Here is a 15,786-nt window from a genome sequence, read left to right as displayed (position 1 = left end):
TCTGGGAGGTATGGTAAGAGATGAAATCTCAGAGGTCGGAGGGGTGGAGAACGCACAAGACTAAATATTTGGGGCTTTATTCTAACAGGCTTTTTTACTTTTAAAATAAAGGTGTTCAAGTGCTATGACTGATTTTTAAAATGATTTTTCTTTGTATACAGTATGTAGAACAATTTAAAGCAATTTAAAGGTGGGAATTGGTGAAAGATACCTACTGCAGTAATCCTGGGGAAAGATAATGATGATTTTGGTTAATGTGGCAACAATGGGGAATAGATTGCACTAAAATAATTTAATATTTAAGAAATAAAACGAGATTTGGTTTAGAATATATGATATAAATAAGGAATAATATCTAATATATGTTTTTATTTCAGTTTTTCCCAATCTAATGGATAGTGATAACCTTTACTAAAATAGTACTTTTTAAAGGTACAATCATGATATTCAAACAAATTTAAAATGGACAAGATGCCCTTCAACGGATGAATGGATAAGGAAGATGTGGTCCATATACACTATGGAGTATTATGCCTCCATCAGAAAGGATGAATACCCAACTTTTGTAGCAACATGGACGGGACTGGAAGAGAATTATGCTGAGTGAAATAAGTCAAACAGAGAGAGTCAATTATCATACGGTTTCACTTATTTGTGGAGCATAACAAATAGCATGGAGGACATGGGGAGATGGAGAGAAGAAGGGAGTTGAGGGAAATTGGAAGGGGAGGTGAACCATGAGAGACTATGGACTCTGAAAAACAATCTGAGGGATTTGAAGGGGCGGGGGGTGGGAGGTCGGGGTACCAAGTGGTGGGTATTATAGAGGGCATGGATTGCATGGAGCACCGGGTGTGGTGCAAAAATAATGAATACTGTTATGCTGAAAATAAAAAATAAATTTAAAAAAATGGACACATCCCAAAACTTTAACATTATGGCCCAGTTAATTCAATTTTATTCACTAAGAAGATAACAGTTCATTCAAAAGAACATAGCCAAATATATAGGCAATCAAGAAGGCTGAAATAAATTTGTTGTTGTAAAGATGGCTTCTTTCACAATGGGGGATGGAAATCAATGGACTTTCTGTCAAAGTTGAGTTGCCGCTCTATTGACAAGGATAGTGTAGATTGCTATTAGTTATCTACTGCTCAGAGAGTTGTCAATAATTTAAGGACAATGCCAGGAAACATGATTTCACAGGATTCCCAGAATTACAGAAGGTAATCTTTTTGTAACCATTTCAAGATTTTTCTCAATATTTGGGAATAACTGTGACGAAGGAACACTAATCAAAATTTCAGTATTGGAACAATGATTTTGTCATGACCTTGCAAAGCTACACTGAAGGTGTGAGGAATAAGTTGGATACATGAGTCTGGAAATCATGTGACATTGATTTTACATGGACGTGGTAATGAAAGTCATTGCTTCAAGAAATAGATTAAGAAGAGAGTAGTTCCTCACCCAAGCTTTGAAGAACACTAATAGTTAAGAATACTGCAGAAAAGTCTGCAAAGGGAAGCAGTAAGAGTGAGGACCAATATCAGTGGTTTTTCATATGGAACGACAAAGAGGGACGCCTGGGTGGCTCAGTTGGTTAAGCAGCTGCCTTCGGCTCAGGTCATGATCCTGGGGTCCTGGGATCGAGTCCCACATCGGGCTCCTTGCTCGGCAGGAAGCCTGCTTCTCCCTCTGCCTCTGCCTGCCACTCTGTCTGCTTGTGTTCGCTCTCTCTCCCTCTCTCTCTCTGACAAAAAAAAAAAAAAAAAATTTAGAAAGACAAAAAAATGAAGGAGGTCTTATCAGCATTGCTAAATGTGGATGTCAAGTATAATAAGGACAAAATATTTAGACCAAATAAATTGCTGCAATTGTAGGGTTGCCTAGGCCACAGAAAATTTGATACAAAAATGTGTATTTCAAGCAGAAAAGAAGTGTATTCCTCTTTTATCCTGTATTGTCAAATGTATGGTCCTAGTTAACAGAAGAATCTCCCCCAGGTGATGACTCAAATGTTGTTTCTCTCATGGTTTATTTCCCACTATTCTCAATGCCTCTCATCTTTGTCTATACCCAGGCAAAGGAAAAGAAAACAAAAGAACATGGAGAAACCCTTTTCTTTAAAAAAAAAAGTATTTTTTTAAATTAACATATAATATATTAGTAGCCCCAGGGGTACAGGGCTGTGAATCACCAGGTTTACACACTTCACAGCACTCATCATAGCACATACCCTCCCTAATGTCCATATAACCCAACCACCCAGAAACCCACCTTCTTAAAATTTCTGGCTCATAAATGATACATCAACTTAAATCTCATAGCCTAGAACTGTTGTTATTAACCACATCTAAATTCTAAGGGAGACCTATGTGCTTAAGAAGGAAAAACAACACGAATTTTGGTGAAAACCTAGAAGTCTTTATAATATATATCTATTGAATTTAGAGATACTGTTATCATGAACCACAAAGGACCTATAAGGTAATGAGATTGGAATGGACTGGGAAATAAAAGAAAAGGCAGTAGGTTCCACTGTGCTTTCAAATCTGAGGGCCAAGAAAAGCAGGGTATAAGTAGAAGTTAGTAAGGAATATGAAGCTGAGTTTTTGTTTTTTCCATTATCATTTCCATTCTCTTCCCTTTCTCCTCTTTTTTCTTCTTGTTATTATTATTATTACTATTCGATTTTAAGGAAAGTTTCCCAACAATGTGTAAAAATTATAAGACTATATGGGGAAAGATTGAGAAAATAAGAAAGAAAAATATTTATTAATAATTAAAATATGCCTGAGAGAGAAGGATGGAAAGGACACGTATGAACAAAGAAACATTTCCGCCATTGAAAGGAATATGAGTTAAGTTACTCATGCTATTTGAAGGAGAAATATACTGTTCTCTAACAGCGCCACCAAAAATTGCACAGCTTCTCAGAAGAAGGAGAAGATGGTAATAAATTTATTTAACTTGATATTTTTGATAACCAGTGAGCTTTTATTTTATGGTATGGAGTAAAATCATTTAAGAGTAACATTGTAGAGAGGAGCGTCATGCTGGCCAAGTGGACAGGCACTTCAGAAAACATCTAAATATGGTGTCCTCTGGAAGAAAACATACAGGGAAATCTGGGAAGACATCAGTGGAGGATCAGGTTGTAAGAGCCTATGACTTTGAGAAGGAAGATAAAAATGATCTGAGTGGTTCAGAGGAGGATGTTACGGAAGGGAAGACTCCAGTAATTGAGAAGCATGGGAAGAAAAGGACTTCTGCAGCAGTATTTGAATATATGGGGGGGTGAAGTACAAAATATGCTGGAAAGATTTGGGGCTGACATTAACAAGGCTCTTCTTGCCAAGAGAAAAAGACTAGAATTGTATACCAAAGCTTCTCTCAAAACTAGGAACCAGAAAACTGAACATGTTTGGAAAACCCAGCAAGAGCAAAAGCAGAAGCTTGACCAAGAATATTCTCAGTAATTTCTGACTTTGTTTCAGCAGTGGGATATAGATGTGCAGAAATCTGAGGAACAAGAAGAAAAACTAGCTAACATGTTTTGACGGCAACAAAAGTTTTTTCAACAATCCAGAATTGTTCAGAGCCAGAGACTGAAAACAATTAGACAGTTACATGAGCAGTTCATAAAGAGTATGGAGGATTTGGAGAAGAATCACGATAGTCTACTTATTGTTGCACAAAATGAACAGAAAAGAAGTGGCTATGTTGCAAAAAAAAAAAAAAAAAAATGATGGAAACTCAGTAGCAAGAGATGGCAAGTGTTCGAAAGTCTCTTCAGTCCATGTTATTCTGATGACTCTTTGAAGGAAGAACTTGAATCTAAGTAATATGATACAACTACAACATTAGCTAAGAGGCGTGTAATTCTTTTAGAGTGGTTTAAAAATTCTAGTTTAAAATAATACGTCTTGTTAATTGTTAGCTTAAGTGCAAGACCCTTCCTTCTGTTAACCTTCAGATAAAACTGAACAGTAATGTGAATCCAGATCTTTAATAGTAATAGTGAATTTTTCTCTTTAACACTTGTTAATTAACTTTTAGCAATAAAGATGATTTAATTAAAAAAAAGAGTAACATTGTAGGAAATATAGTAGGAAATGGATGAGATAGCAGGCATGGAGAAAGAGAAGTTTGAAGAAAGGAAGTGGGGAAGTTGTTCTGAAGAAAAGATTCACGGTAGCCATACTCTCGGTTTTGAAGGGGAAAAAAAACCCACTTTATTAATATTTAAAAATCTAATAGAAACAGAAAGAAGAAAAGAGAAATCTGCACATAGATGAGGGCAATAGTAAGCAGTAAAGAAGAATAAGACAAAATATCAAATCAAGTACTTAAAAACATCCAGCCTCATTAGTTGGGTAAGCACCGTGGAGACAGCCAGGCTGAAGTCCTGATTGAGAGGCCTGGGTGGAGCGTCCTCCCCTTCGGTGAGACTTCCAACTGACCATGTGCATAAGGGCCATATTTATAGGGCAAATGACGAGGTCTGAAGTTAACCATGTGTTTGCCTACATGTGCAGTATGGAACAAGCTGTATTCCTATGTTATCATGTCTTTACCTCTTCAAGGAGCTTGGGCCATGTGTGCTTTCCTCCCCTCCCGGAATCCCTTCTGGGGGCCAGCCCAGCCTGGAGCCAGAGGTGATGCAAAGGAGGAGTTACAGATTTGGTGTCCAGACCAGAAGGGCCAGTTCTGAGCTGGAAGCAGCTAATGTGCAACTAACCAGGTTCCCAAGGTCACTCAGGCAGCACATGTCTCACATACAACATGCAGTTTGAGATGTTATGCAGGACAAATCACAGAAACCTCCATCCATACAATGCAGAGGTAGAGTTTAAAATACAAATTTCTTGGAAATGTAGTTGAATGGCTAGCAAAACATAGAGACTAAATTTAGAGCTCTATTTTCTTTGAGTTTTTATGAAACTAATATTCTCTGTTACATGACTTTCTCCCAGAATAGGTAACAGTTGGGCGTAGGCACAGACGAGCAATCACTGGGTCAACCCAGGGTTGGTTTTGTACTAGATTGGTATGATAAGCAAATAGGATCTGAAGTGTTACTGGAAGTACAGAATGTGAAAACTGGTATGGATAAGACATGAAGAAAAGAGAGGGCTCACTGGTGGTGCCAATTTGTCCTGCCAATGAGAGAAAGTCAAAATAGTGAATTTAGTTTGGGCCATAATGGGAGTAGAAGAACAAGCAATGTAAAATGAGTGAGAGTAGTCAAGGAATGAAATATCTGAATTACTGGGTTTTCAATGGAACATTTATAAATACTGACAATGATCCATTCTAAGATTTTTTCCAAAAAGGGAGCAATATAGGTGCAATGGAAGGGAAGATAATCAGAAATGAATTGGTTAAGCAACTGAGAGTCCATGATTTTGTAATTATTATTGATGATGGCAAGGATTGGGTGGAGAAGAAAATGGAGCAAGTCCTAAATTCTAAAATAATTTTGGAGGAGAGCAGCAGATACAATTGTGGATGTGTGTGGGAAATTTTTTAAATAAATGGCATGGATACTATTCCAAAGGCAGAGTTGTTGGTTCATTGGCTGGATTATTTTGCAGGAAGAAGATAAGGGGGTTGTTTTTCAAAATAAGCAGTGGAACAGCAGGGACAGTGACCCAGTCTCTCTTCATATGAAGCTGTGAGAATAGATCCACAACTCAAGAGGGTGGCAGGGAAAGTAGTGCCTTCCAAATAAGGGCAAATTTTAAGTTCAAGGAGTAGAGAGATGTTGAGTTTGCTAAACTTGGACTAACAGCTGCAAAATTCCCACTAGGAGGATTTGGGAGATAAGGAAATTATAATATTTTCATGTGCTAATTAATATCTTATTAAGTCGCTTTTACCTAATCTTCATAAGGGAACTAGACTGGCGTTCAATTCCAGATATGCTTTACCCATGAATACAGAGAGCAACAGTGCTTCCTTTGGAGCATGTGTTCTGTACCAAAAAATCAGGAAACAAAAAAATCTTTATTTTAAAATATTCTTTCTCACAGTTTGTTCGAGTACATATTTTGTTATAGAATATAATGGGATTCATAATGGGGAACTTCAGTCACATGTTCTAAATCTCAAAGGAAGTTAAGTCCCAACATACATGAACTAACAATACTCAAGGAATTTGAGCAGGACCTTAGTATACTGTATAAAATCCAAACTGGAGAAACTTCTATCTCTGTTGATTCAAAAGAACTGTGAGACCTCCAAGGGTCAAAATCTTTAACATTTCTCAGCCCTGAATTGATGAAGCATACATGTAACATCTGTTGGTATTTATCATCAAAATTTTTGGAGTATTTAGTATATTAAGAATATGCTAATCGACTCCACTACTCTGAGTAAGGAAATATTTCCTTACGCAATATAGATGGTTAGAAATACTGCCTGCAGAGAAGAATATGCATTGCATTTTCAAAATAATTTATGAAAATATAATGGGGTAATCATCCTAACATAGATTCTTATTCTCATGGATGATGATTCTGGTCTATTTTAAATAAAAAGTAAGAAACGTTACTGAATATTTGATTTAGTAAAATAGATTCATAATGGTTCACCAGAAATTATCTCCTAATTTTATTTAAATTTTCTGGATATGGAAACACCGATGGTTCTTTGGTTGATGAGGCCTTATTTGTTTAGAAATGAGCAATGGCACCCCCACAGGGTCACAGAGAAGCTTTTATCAGTAACAGCCTTTAGGCCACAGTTTGCAATCAGTGAATATTTATATTAGTAGCAATTGCACCAGACAGTAATTATCTTATCACAGAGGAAAAGGTTAAAAAGAAGCTTCTCCATTGGACACCCACTGTGTGGATAATTAAGTATCTCCATGGCTTCTTTCATTACTGCATTCAATAATAGTTAAATACTAGGGAACCTAGCTATAATCAGACATGATTTGATGAGACATAGAGAAAGACAGGAACAAACAATTTTTGTCTCTCGTTTTACTTGCTAAATTTCTTAATTTGATAGACAATGGTAAACATTTTTATAATATCCCCTAGATACCCACTGTTGTCCAATGAACAAAGTTATTAAGTAGAAGTACTTAATTGCATCCTGTGACATTCTAGAAAATATATTAGGATACCTAAAGCAATTTTTTTTTCTTTTAAAAGTAGATTGAAAGTTATTTGTGAAGATAATTCTTAAAGGCAATTTATTTCTGACACATTTAGGTGATATTTAAAATATTATTTTTGTCAGACTGGGGCAATAGACTCCTCTGTATTATTCATCCCTTGAAGCCAGTGAAGATCTTTCAATAAGGGTACATCCATGCTCCCTTTCAGGTTATTAAAATAAAATTTCTTTAACAAAATAGTAATATAGGCTAGTAAATGTCACCTGAGAAACACTGAAAAATAATGCATTAAATTCGACTAAAATTAACTCAGTAAAATTGAAAGAAATGCTAATAGGTTTTGTTTTGTTTTGGGGTAGGGGAGAGGCAGAAGGAGAGCGAGAGAGAGAGGATCTTAAGCCGACTTTACTCCCAGCATTGAGTGCTTTGCCGGTGGTGAGGGAAAATCAAGTCCTTTGCTTCACCAACTGAGTATTTGGAAAGGAATTGCAATTCAGAATGTGCAACCACAGGCAAACCATACGCAAGTTAGAGATCAAAGAAGCTCATACTTTATAGAGGAAAAACAGGAGGTCAGGAGGGACTGCTCAGAAAGCAAGTCCATTGGAGGAAAGCCAGAGTTCAGGGCGGCGCTGGTTTCTCATTGGCTGAGTTGTGGCATTTTCTTTTTGACTGAGATTGTTTCTGGACAAGGGGCAGTTCCTCCTTCCTCCTGCTGAGAGACTAAAGTAGGCTTTTCCCTGTTATGGCCAGGTAGGCAGGAGAGCTTCCCCAACTGGCTTCACAGCTCCATCTTAAATGGCATTTCCTTTATTCACTTTCACATTATACAAATAAGGAGCTCGATGCTTCAGTTTCTGACAAAAGATACTGACTCAGTATGTAGATGATACCAATTTCTTCTCTTCTACCTGCCGAAACTCTCCATTCAGAGCTCCTGTTTCTGTAACCTGAGAATGTGAAATAGGCCCAGAGAACAACTGCTTATGCATTTATTTATTAATCCAACAAAACATGAAGCAGCCACTATCCTTCAGACACTCTTCTAGGCACAAGATATGCACTGCAGAGAAAAACAGTGTAAAATTGTTTCACTGAAAGAAATTAGGGTGCCACATCAATGGTTAGCAAAGACTAGAATTATCTCATTACATGATTTTGCTATAGTCAATTCTAGTAGTCTAAAGTAGGTAATTGCTCAGGCTACAACACTGCATTTTAGAGAGCGATGTTTTCACAGATTAGGTTTTTATCCATATTCATATTCATAAAACAACATTTTATATAATAAATATTTATTGATCTCCAGAATTTTGCCACTTACCATTACTCGTGCCAAGTGAGCAAATACAGGCATGGATTTCTGCACCCAGTCTAGTCTAGTGGCCTCTGGTCATTTAGGAGGGGCCAAAAACAAAAAACTGAGGAGTCAGAGAGTTTGAGATGAGGAACCTGTATGATAGTGGGAGAGCTCGGAGCATGGGATATCAAGAAAGCTTTAACAAGAAAATGATTCAAAGACAGAATGGTGAAACAAAGTAAAAATGCTACTGATAATTTAAATAAGAAAAAGACAATGAAATGACAGGCGAGTTTGGCAAATAAAATTTGTTGCTAAGCTTACAAGAATAATTCCGTTTTAAAAAATCAGAATTCGAGTTCCTGATTGTAGTTAAGAAATGGACCCATAGTAAATATGTCTTCCAAGAAGTTTTTATAAAGGGGCCCCTGGGTGTGTCAGTCAGTTAAGTGCCTGCCTTCAGCTCAGGTCATGATCCCAAGGTCCTGGGATGAAGCCATCCTCAGGCTCTCTGTTCAGTGGAGAACCTGCTTCTCCCTCTCCTTCTGCCTGCCTTTCTGCCTACTTACACTCTATCTCTCTGCGCCAAAAAAAAAAAAAAGAAAGAAAAAGAAAAAAAAAGTTTTGATGAAATAAATTAGAAGTGGAGATAGGTCTTTATTTTTAAGGCTGGAAAACATTTGATCAGGGTTCCTAATATAAGGTTGATGAATAAGATTATGGAACTGAATGGGGGGAAATGTGCATGTTTATTTTCAATGACTTCTATTTAAATCCAGCTTTTCTTTCAATTATTAATATAGAGAAAAAATTCAAATAACTTATTTCTGGCGTGCCTGACTGGCTCAGTAGGTTAACCATCTGCCTTCAGCTCAGGTCATGATCCCAGGGTCCTGGGATCCAGCCCCACGTCTGGCTCCCCACTCCGTGGGGAGCCTGTTTCTCCCTCTCCTCCCTGGTCCTGCATCTCTCATTATCTCTGTCTCTCTGATTCCAATAAATAAATAAAAAAATAAAAAACTTTGTTATATTTGTATCAATAATAGAAACCATAGTCACTTTAAAATATTTTAGCTGTTCCACTTACAGAGAAATGTTATTTACACTCAGATATTTATTATTATTCAGAAATTACTGTGTCTATGATTCTTGCTTCTAGTTCTTGTTACTAAATAAGCAAATACGTATATACTATATCAAAACTGTTGTTTTTAATATTTTTAATATTTTAATTGTGGGATAATTGTGTATTTATGGAAAATTGCAAGAATAACCCAGTGGTTTCTTCAACCAGTTTCCCCAAATAGCAAACACTTTATATTACCACTATAATTTTGTCAATCTCCCCTCTGAAAATTAGTACTTTACTAATAACTAAACTCCTAACTTTAATACTGATTTTAACTCCAAGTGCTTTCTCATTTTATATCCATTTTCTGGAACATACTGGCCCTCCTTCTTTGAATATTCAAATTCTATCCATGCTTTGACAAAGTTTAAAATACCCACGATGTGTATAGTTTATGGCATTGGCGTAGGCACCTTAAATAATATATTTTGTGACTTTTTATCACTACTGTGATAACCATACAATTTAATATCCTTCCAAATGTAAGTACATTAAACATGAGAGTAGATGCATGAAAATTGATATAAAATAAAGTTTTAAAACTGACAAAACTAGGGTTCTTAACTATGGACAGTAAGACTGCTGGCCAGGGAGGGAAACAGTAAGCCCAAGTATATCGATAGCAAGCTAGCTAGATAGCTAGAGAAAGAAGTGGCTGAAAGGGACTCTGGAAATAAAGAAATTGTTATGAAACAATATTTTGGCTAATTCTTTTTTTTTTTTAAGATTTTATTTATTTATTTGACAGAGAGAGAGAGCACAAGCAGGCAGAGTGGCAGGCAGAGGGAGAAGGAGAAGCAGGCTCCCTCACTGAGCAGGGAGCCTGACATGGAGCTGAATCCCAGGGTCTTGGGATCATGACCTGAGCAGAAGGTGGACATTTAACCAACTGAGCCACCTAGTGCCCCATGGCTAATTCTTCTTAAAAGAATATGTCTATAGTGCTTTATGAAGTTTTTTGAAGCAACTAATAAGAATTGTTATATTGTGGTATGTTTCAATTTTATACATTCTTTATGTTATATTTTCATAACTTTTTAAAAACTATAAATAGAATTGTATCATACAGTACCATTATTGAGAGATATCTTTTTGATAAAAATCTAATAATAAGTAGTAGAAGTTAATATTAAGAAGTAATATGAGTTATAAGTTTTATTCGCTTACCTGACCACATAAAATCTCAACTTACCTTTTAATAGAGTTGATGTGAGTTTTCACTATTTATAAGCTTCAGCCATCCAATGGTAATTAGCATGAAGGTGTTATGCACTCTTGTCCTAATACAGGTTTCCTTTTAACCTTTCTAAGAGGTCCTGCTATTTTTTGCTTCATTGCTTTGCTTTATTGAACATTATACGACATGGCAAGCAATTAAGTATGATTGTGTAGGAAATTAAATCAGCAAAAGTGCATTAATGGTCAGGTTTAAATACACAAAAGCAACAAAATTGAAGTAAAGGTTGCAGTTCTATATTTAACTTATCTTATTGTGTCCAGGTACTATAGAATGTAAAAATGTGTTAAATCATTCATGCTTTGAAGAGCATAAAAATATTTCTTCACAGTGGGTTCACTTGATGACAGGATTTAAAGTCCCTTCATGAAAGGTTCATAATTATCCTTATTTAATAGCCTTCCCAGGGTTAGTTTTTATTTGTCATCTCATTCTTGGCAGAATGGGGCTAAATTCTAAACAGGCCAAGTACTTGAATGTATATGTAGTATTCACTGATTATCTATTTTCAACATATAATGTAAATATATATGAATATCACATCACTCTTTCATTTTTTTGTCTTTGTTTCACAAAAAAAGACAGTTTGGATTAGTGAAAATAATTTCAGTGGAAAATGAGTCCAGACTAGAGATTAAGAGTTTTCATTAATTATTTTTAATTAAAAGATAAATTATATCCTATGATAAAACTGAATGGACAGTTTTGCTAAATATAAGTTACAAATATTCATGAAGTAGAAAATCTTGGAGACCATGAAATTTTTTTTTAATTGATAAAATAGTATTTCCACACAAGTCCTAGCCCAAATGGTTTCTTTGGTATTTTCTTTTGAACTTTCTGATGAGAGAAAATTTCCTTGCTTTAAAAATGAATCCGGGGCACCTGGGTGGCTCGGTCATTAAGCATCTGCCTTCAGGTCAGGTCATGATCTCCAGGTCCTGGGATTGAACCCCTTTAGGGGCTGCAGGCTCAGTGTGGAGTCAGCTTGAGGATTTTGTCTCTCTCCTCTGCCCCCCCCCCCCCGCTCATTCTCTCTCTCAAATAAATAATACATTTTTTTCTTTTTAAATATTTTATCTATTTATTTGAGATCATGACCTGAGCATAAAGCAGACACTTAATTGACTGAGCCACCCAGGCACTCCTAAATAAATCTTCAAAAAAAGTTGTTGAACTTTTTAACTAAATTTATAGTAGAGGGCATGAGAATCTCATTATTTCGCTTTTGGTAAAACATCACTCAAAATTTCACAAAGTTTAAATTTGATTTAAATGTTTGAACTGGATTTTTAAAATGGCAAATATTATTATTGCAATTAACTGAGTTTCTGTGTGGAGAAACAGTGAGATGGGAGCGAAATGAAAGAGAGAAATTCTAGGCCTAGGTATACAGACTATTCTTATAAGATTAATGATTAAAAAGAACCTTCTCTGGAGTCACGATGCTAGTCACAACACTAGTACTACACAGAGCACATGCATACAAATCAGTCTTTAAAATGAAAGCTACTTATCAATGGTATCCCTGGATAGCAATTCAAGAAGCCTTATTCTATAGTGTTATGTACATGTTAGACAGCTTAAAAGAGCACCAGGGGTTCTAACAAAATTAAGGATGTGCTATTAAAAATCACAGAATTTTACAAATAAAAGTTCTGATTGCTTTCCACATAAAAGTAACAGAAAAGCTTTGTTTAAAAAGAGAAACATTTAGTGAAAAGGCTCAAATAGCAACATTTTTCTTTCTTTTTTTTTTCTTTTTTTAAGATTTTATTTATTTATTTGACAGAGAGAGAGAGATCCCAGGTAGGCAGAGAGGCAGGCAGAGAGAGGGGGAAGCAAGCTCCGTGCTGAGAAGAGTCTGATGTGGGGCTCAATCTCAGCACCCTGAGATCATGACCTGAGCCAAAGGCAGAGCCTTAACCCTTGAACCACCTACACACCCTGCAAAATTTTTCAGTATGGGATTTGGTGGCTAGAAAAGGAAAGGTCATACAGCTATTGAGAACCTCATAGTTCTAGCATGTAAAATTATAGGAAATAAATGCTGACACATGATGCAAAATGAGCAATTGGGAAGTTTCCCCTCACAAACAATATTTTACATCAGTATATTGATGACATGTCACCCGAGGCATTTGAGGTTTCATGTAATAAACTGAAAACAACATCTTCTCAGTGCAGGCTGATGAGGCAACAGATTTCAACTACAAATGCCAAGCTGTAGTATTTGTCAGATTTGTTAAGTGGTGGTAAAATTCAGTGTGATATAGTCTCCCACAAATAACACCTGAAACAAGAAAGTAGCAAAATATATTTAATAGTTTGTCTTCCTATCTGGAAACAAAATGTCTATCTTAGAATTACTATGTTTGTATCTAGAGAGATATTTGGCTTCTTGAGAGGTTTTGCCTCCGTTTTAAGAAAAGAAGCTCCTGACTTTATTATAATATACTGTACTTTTCACAGGGAGATGCTGTGTCAAAAATTCTTGTCATTGAAAGGAAATAGTGCTAGATAACGCCAGAAAATGGATTTATATTTTTAAAATATTTCACTCAAGAATGTTAAAAAAATGTATGAAAGCCTGAAGAAACGTAAGTCACCTGATGTGTAGACATCAGTGACTCATCAGAGGAAGAGGTTTCAAGAAGTTCTTAAGGTGTTTGAGTTGAAAGATGAATTTCAGGAATAATTTTATAAAAATGATAAGCCATATTTCCCAGAGTGCTAATAGATGAAGAATAGCTGGAAAACCTTAATTAGTGGGTAATTTATATCACTTGAACTATTTGTAGAAGTCTGTGATATCCTAGATAAATGTTTTTATTTCAAGTGACAAGATTCTTGAATTTAAAAAGAAAAAGATATTTGGAAAAAAATTATTAAGTAGACTTAAATCTTGATATGTTTGCATTGATGCTTGGGCTTCTGAGTACAAAAGGATATCAGCAAGTCACAATGGTAGTGAGAACTGTCTGGAAGAACTGAAGAAATTGAACAGTATTTTCCCATGCTGTTCAAGATTATATTTAAAATAAAGCCTTTTTCTGAATCTTCTGCTGAGTTTGGTCATTTTCCTCAGGGAGAAGAGGGATAAGTATGTGAGATCCAGAGTAACTGTACAATAAAGATTGTACACTGATCTCTCCCTAGGTGAGCTAGAGATTTCTATTAAAAGGAGAATTCTGCCATTGATTAAAAAAAAAGCAAAAACAAACAAACAAACAAACAAACAAAATCCAAAAAACCCCCCAACTTTTACATTTGTGAACAACATTTTTCTTCTTTATCAGGTACCAAGAGAAAGAACTAAAATAATCTCACTTAGGTTGAAATGAGATTGTTCTTCTCTAAGCCAAGACTCTTGAATCAAGTGCCATATGTCAAAAACAACTACAGGTTTCCGTTTATGAAGGAAATTTCATTCTTAATATTTGGTTGCAAAAATAACACATTTCTTACATACATAGGCTTTCTGAAAATGCCAAGAAGCCAACACATTTTCAACTGTAAGTCATACTAATTTGTAGTTTTATTAAAAGGAAAACCACATGGAAAACAATCCTAGCTATGGTTAAATTTTGGAGTGGGGCAGACCTAGTTGATCTGTACAGTAATAGAAAATGTCAGGAATGTTTATTAATAAATAGCACAATAAGACTTCTTAAAATTGTTGAGTAGAAGAATCCTTGAACAAAATTCATTTTAGTAGCATTAGTATCGGGTATTTCCATAATATGAATTTTTCTAAGGGTTGACATGTGTTGATATATCCCATAATTATTTAAATTGGCCATACTAACAATAACTTGGAAAGATAAATGATAGAGTGATAAAGTTTCCCAACACAGTTTCCTAGGCCAAGGTCATTATTCTTCTCAGGAAGGGGAATATGATAGGAAATGTTGAAAGTATAAAGCTGTCAATCACAGGATGAAAAACAAGACAAAAAGAATACAATATCTGTTTGACAAGGTGACAACGAGAGTTTTTAGGCATCTAGGAGAACCTTCCTTTTCTTATTGGAATCAGCAGAAAATATCTGAAGGTTATCTACTCATAAAGTGTTTCTAAGGAAAGCTGATTTAATATCTTTTAATAGGTATAATTGTCCAATTCTTGTCATTTGAAAATGGTTGATATTTTTATTGGAAAATATTTAGCCAAAGATCAATTTATTTTGATTTTACTTTTGTACAGGAACATCAAGAGTACCTGATAATTTCTCTATTAGTGATATAATACTTTTCCTGCCATGTTTTCTAGAATACAGAATTACCCAGTCTGAGTTTATGTAGCGGTGCATTGGTTGGGTGGTGAGGATAGGCAGTCTGTAGTTACTGATGATAAAATGGAAAGTTCTGAGTATTCTTACAGTGTTCAGCTAAAAAAAAAAAAATTGTTCAGTTTGTATGAGTGAAATATTTCTGGTGACCTCTAGGTAACCTCTCCCCAGGATACAGTCTATGACTTCCTGAGAAGAGAACACACAGATCCATTAGGAGTTGGCCATGAGAATTGCAGGAAGTCTATTAGCGTAAATACATTTAATTTTCATGTTCTTCATATCTGTTTAACTTTTCTGAAAGATTGTAGGTGATGAGGTCAGTCTTTTACTAATTTGTCATGTCTGATTTTAAATTCATAAGCTTTACTTAGAAATTTTTCCTGTTTCTGCCTTTCCTAATTTGGCAGGTTCTTATGAAGTTAAACATAATCTTACCATGCAGATACCCAGTTGTGCCCAGGTCAGCGATGTAACTGACAGGGAAAGAGCATGAGGGAAAATTTTGGAGTGATGTTTTCTATTTTATTGTGGTGATGGATACATTAGTATACACAAGAATGTATGCACTTGTCCAGTGCATAGAATTTGCAATTCAAATAACTAGATTTTATTATGTATAAACCATAGTAATAAAGTTTATTTTATAAAATGATATTTTGAGAACCAAATCTTTTTTTTTTCACTTTTTCCA

General features: G+C 35.4%; 1 pseudogene; it reads left to right on the top strand.

Moving 5' to 3' along the window:
* The first annotated feature begins 3,097 nt into the window (after window positions 1-3,097).
* On the top strand, window positions 3,098-3,814 carry LOC116574141 (annotated as a pseudogene).
* Window positions 3,815-15,786: the final 11,972 nt, after the last annotated feature.

Source organism: Mustela erminea, chromosome 15 (genome assembly GCF_009829155.1).
Source record: "Mustela erminea isolate mMusErm1 chromosome 15, mMusErm1.Pri, whole genome shotgun sequence".
Lineage (NCBI taxonomy): Eukaryota > Metazoa > Chordata > Mammalia > Carnivora > Mustelidae > Mustela > Mustela erminea.
This window is presented reverse-complemented; position numbering and strand designations above follow the sequence as displayed.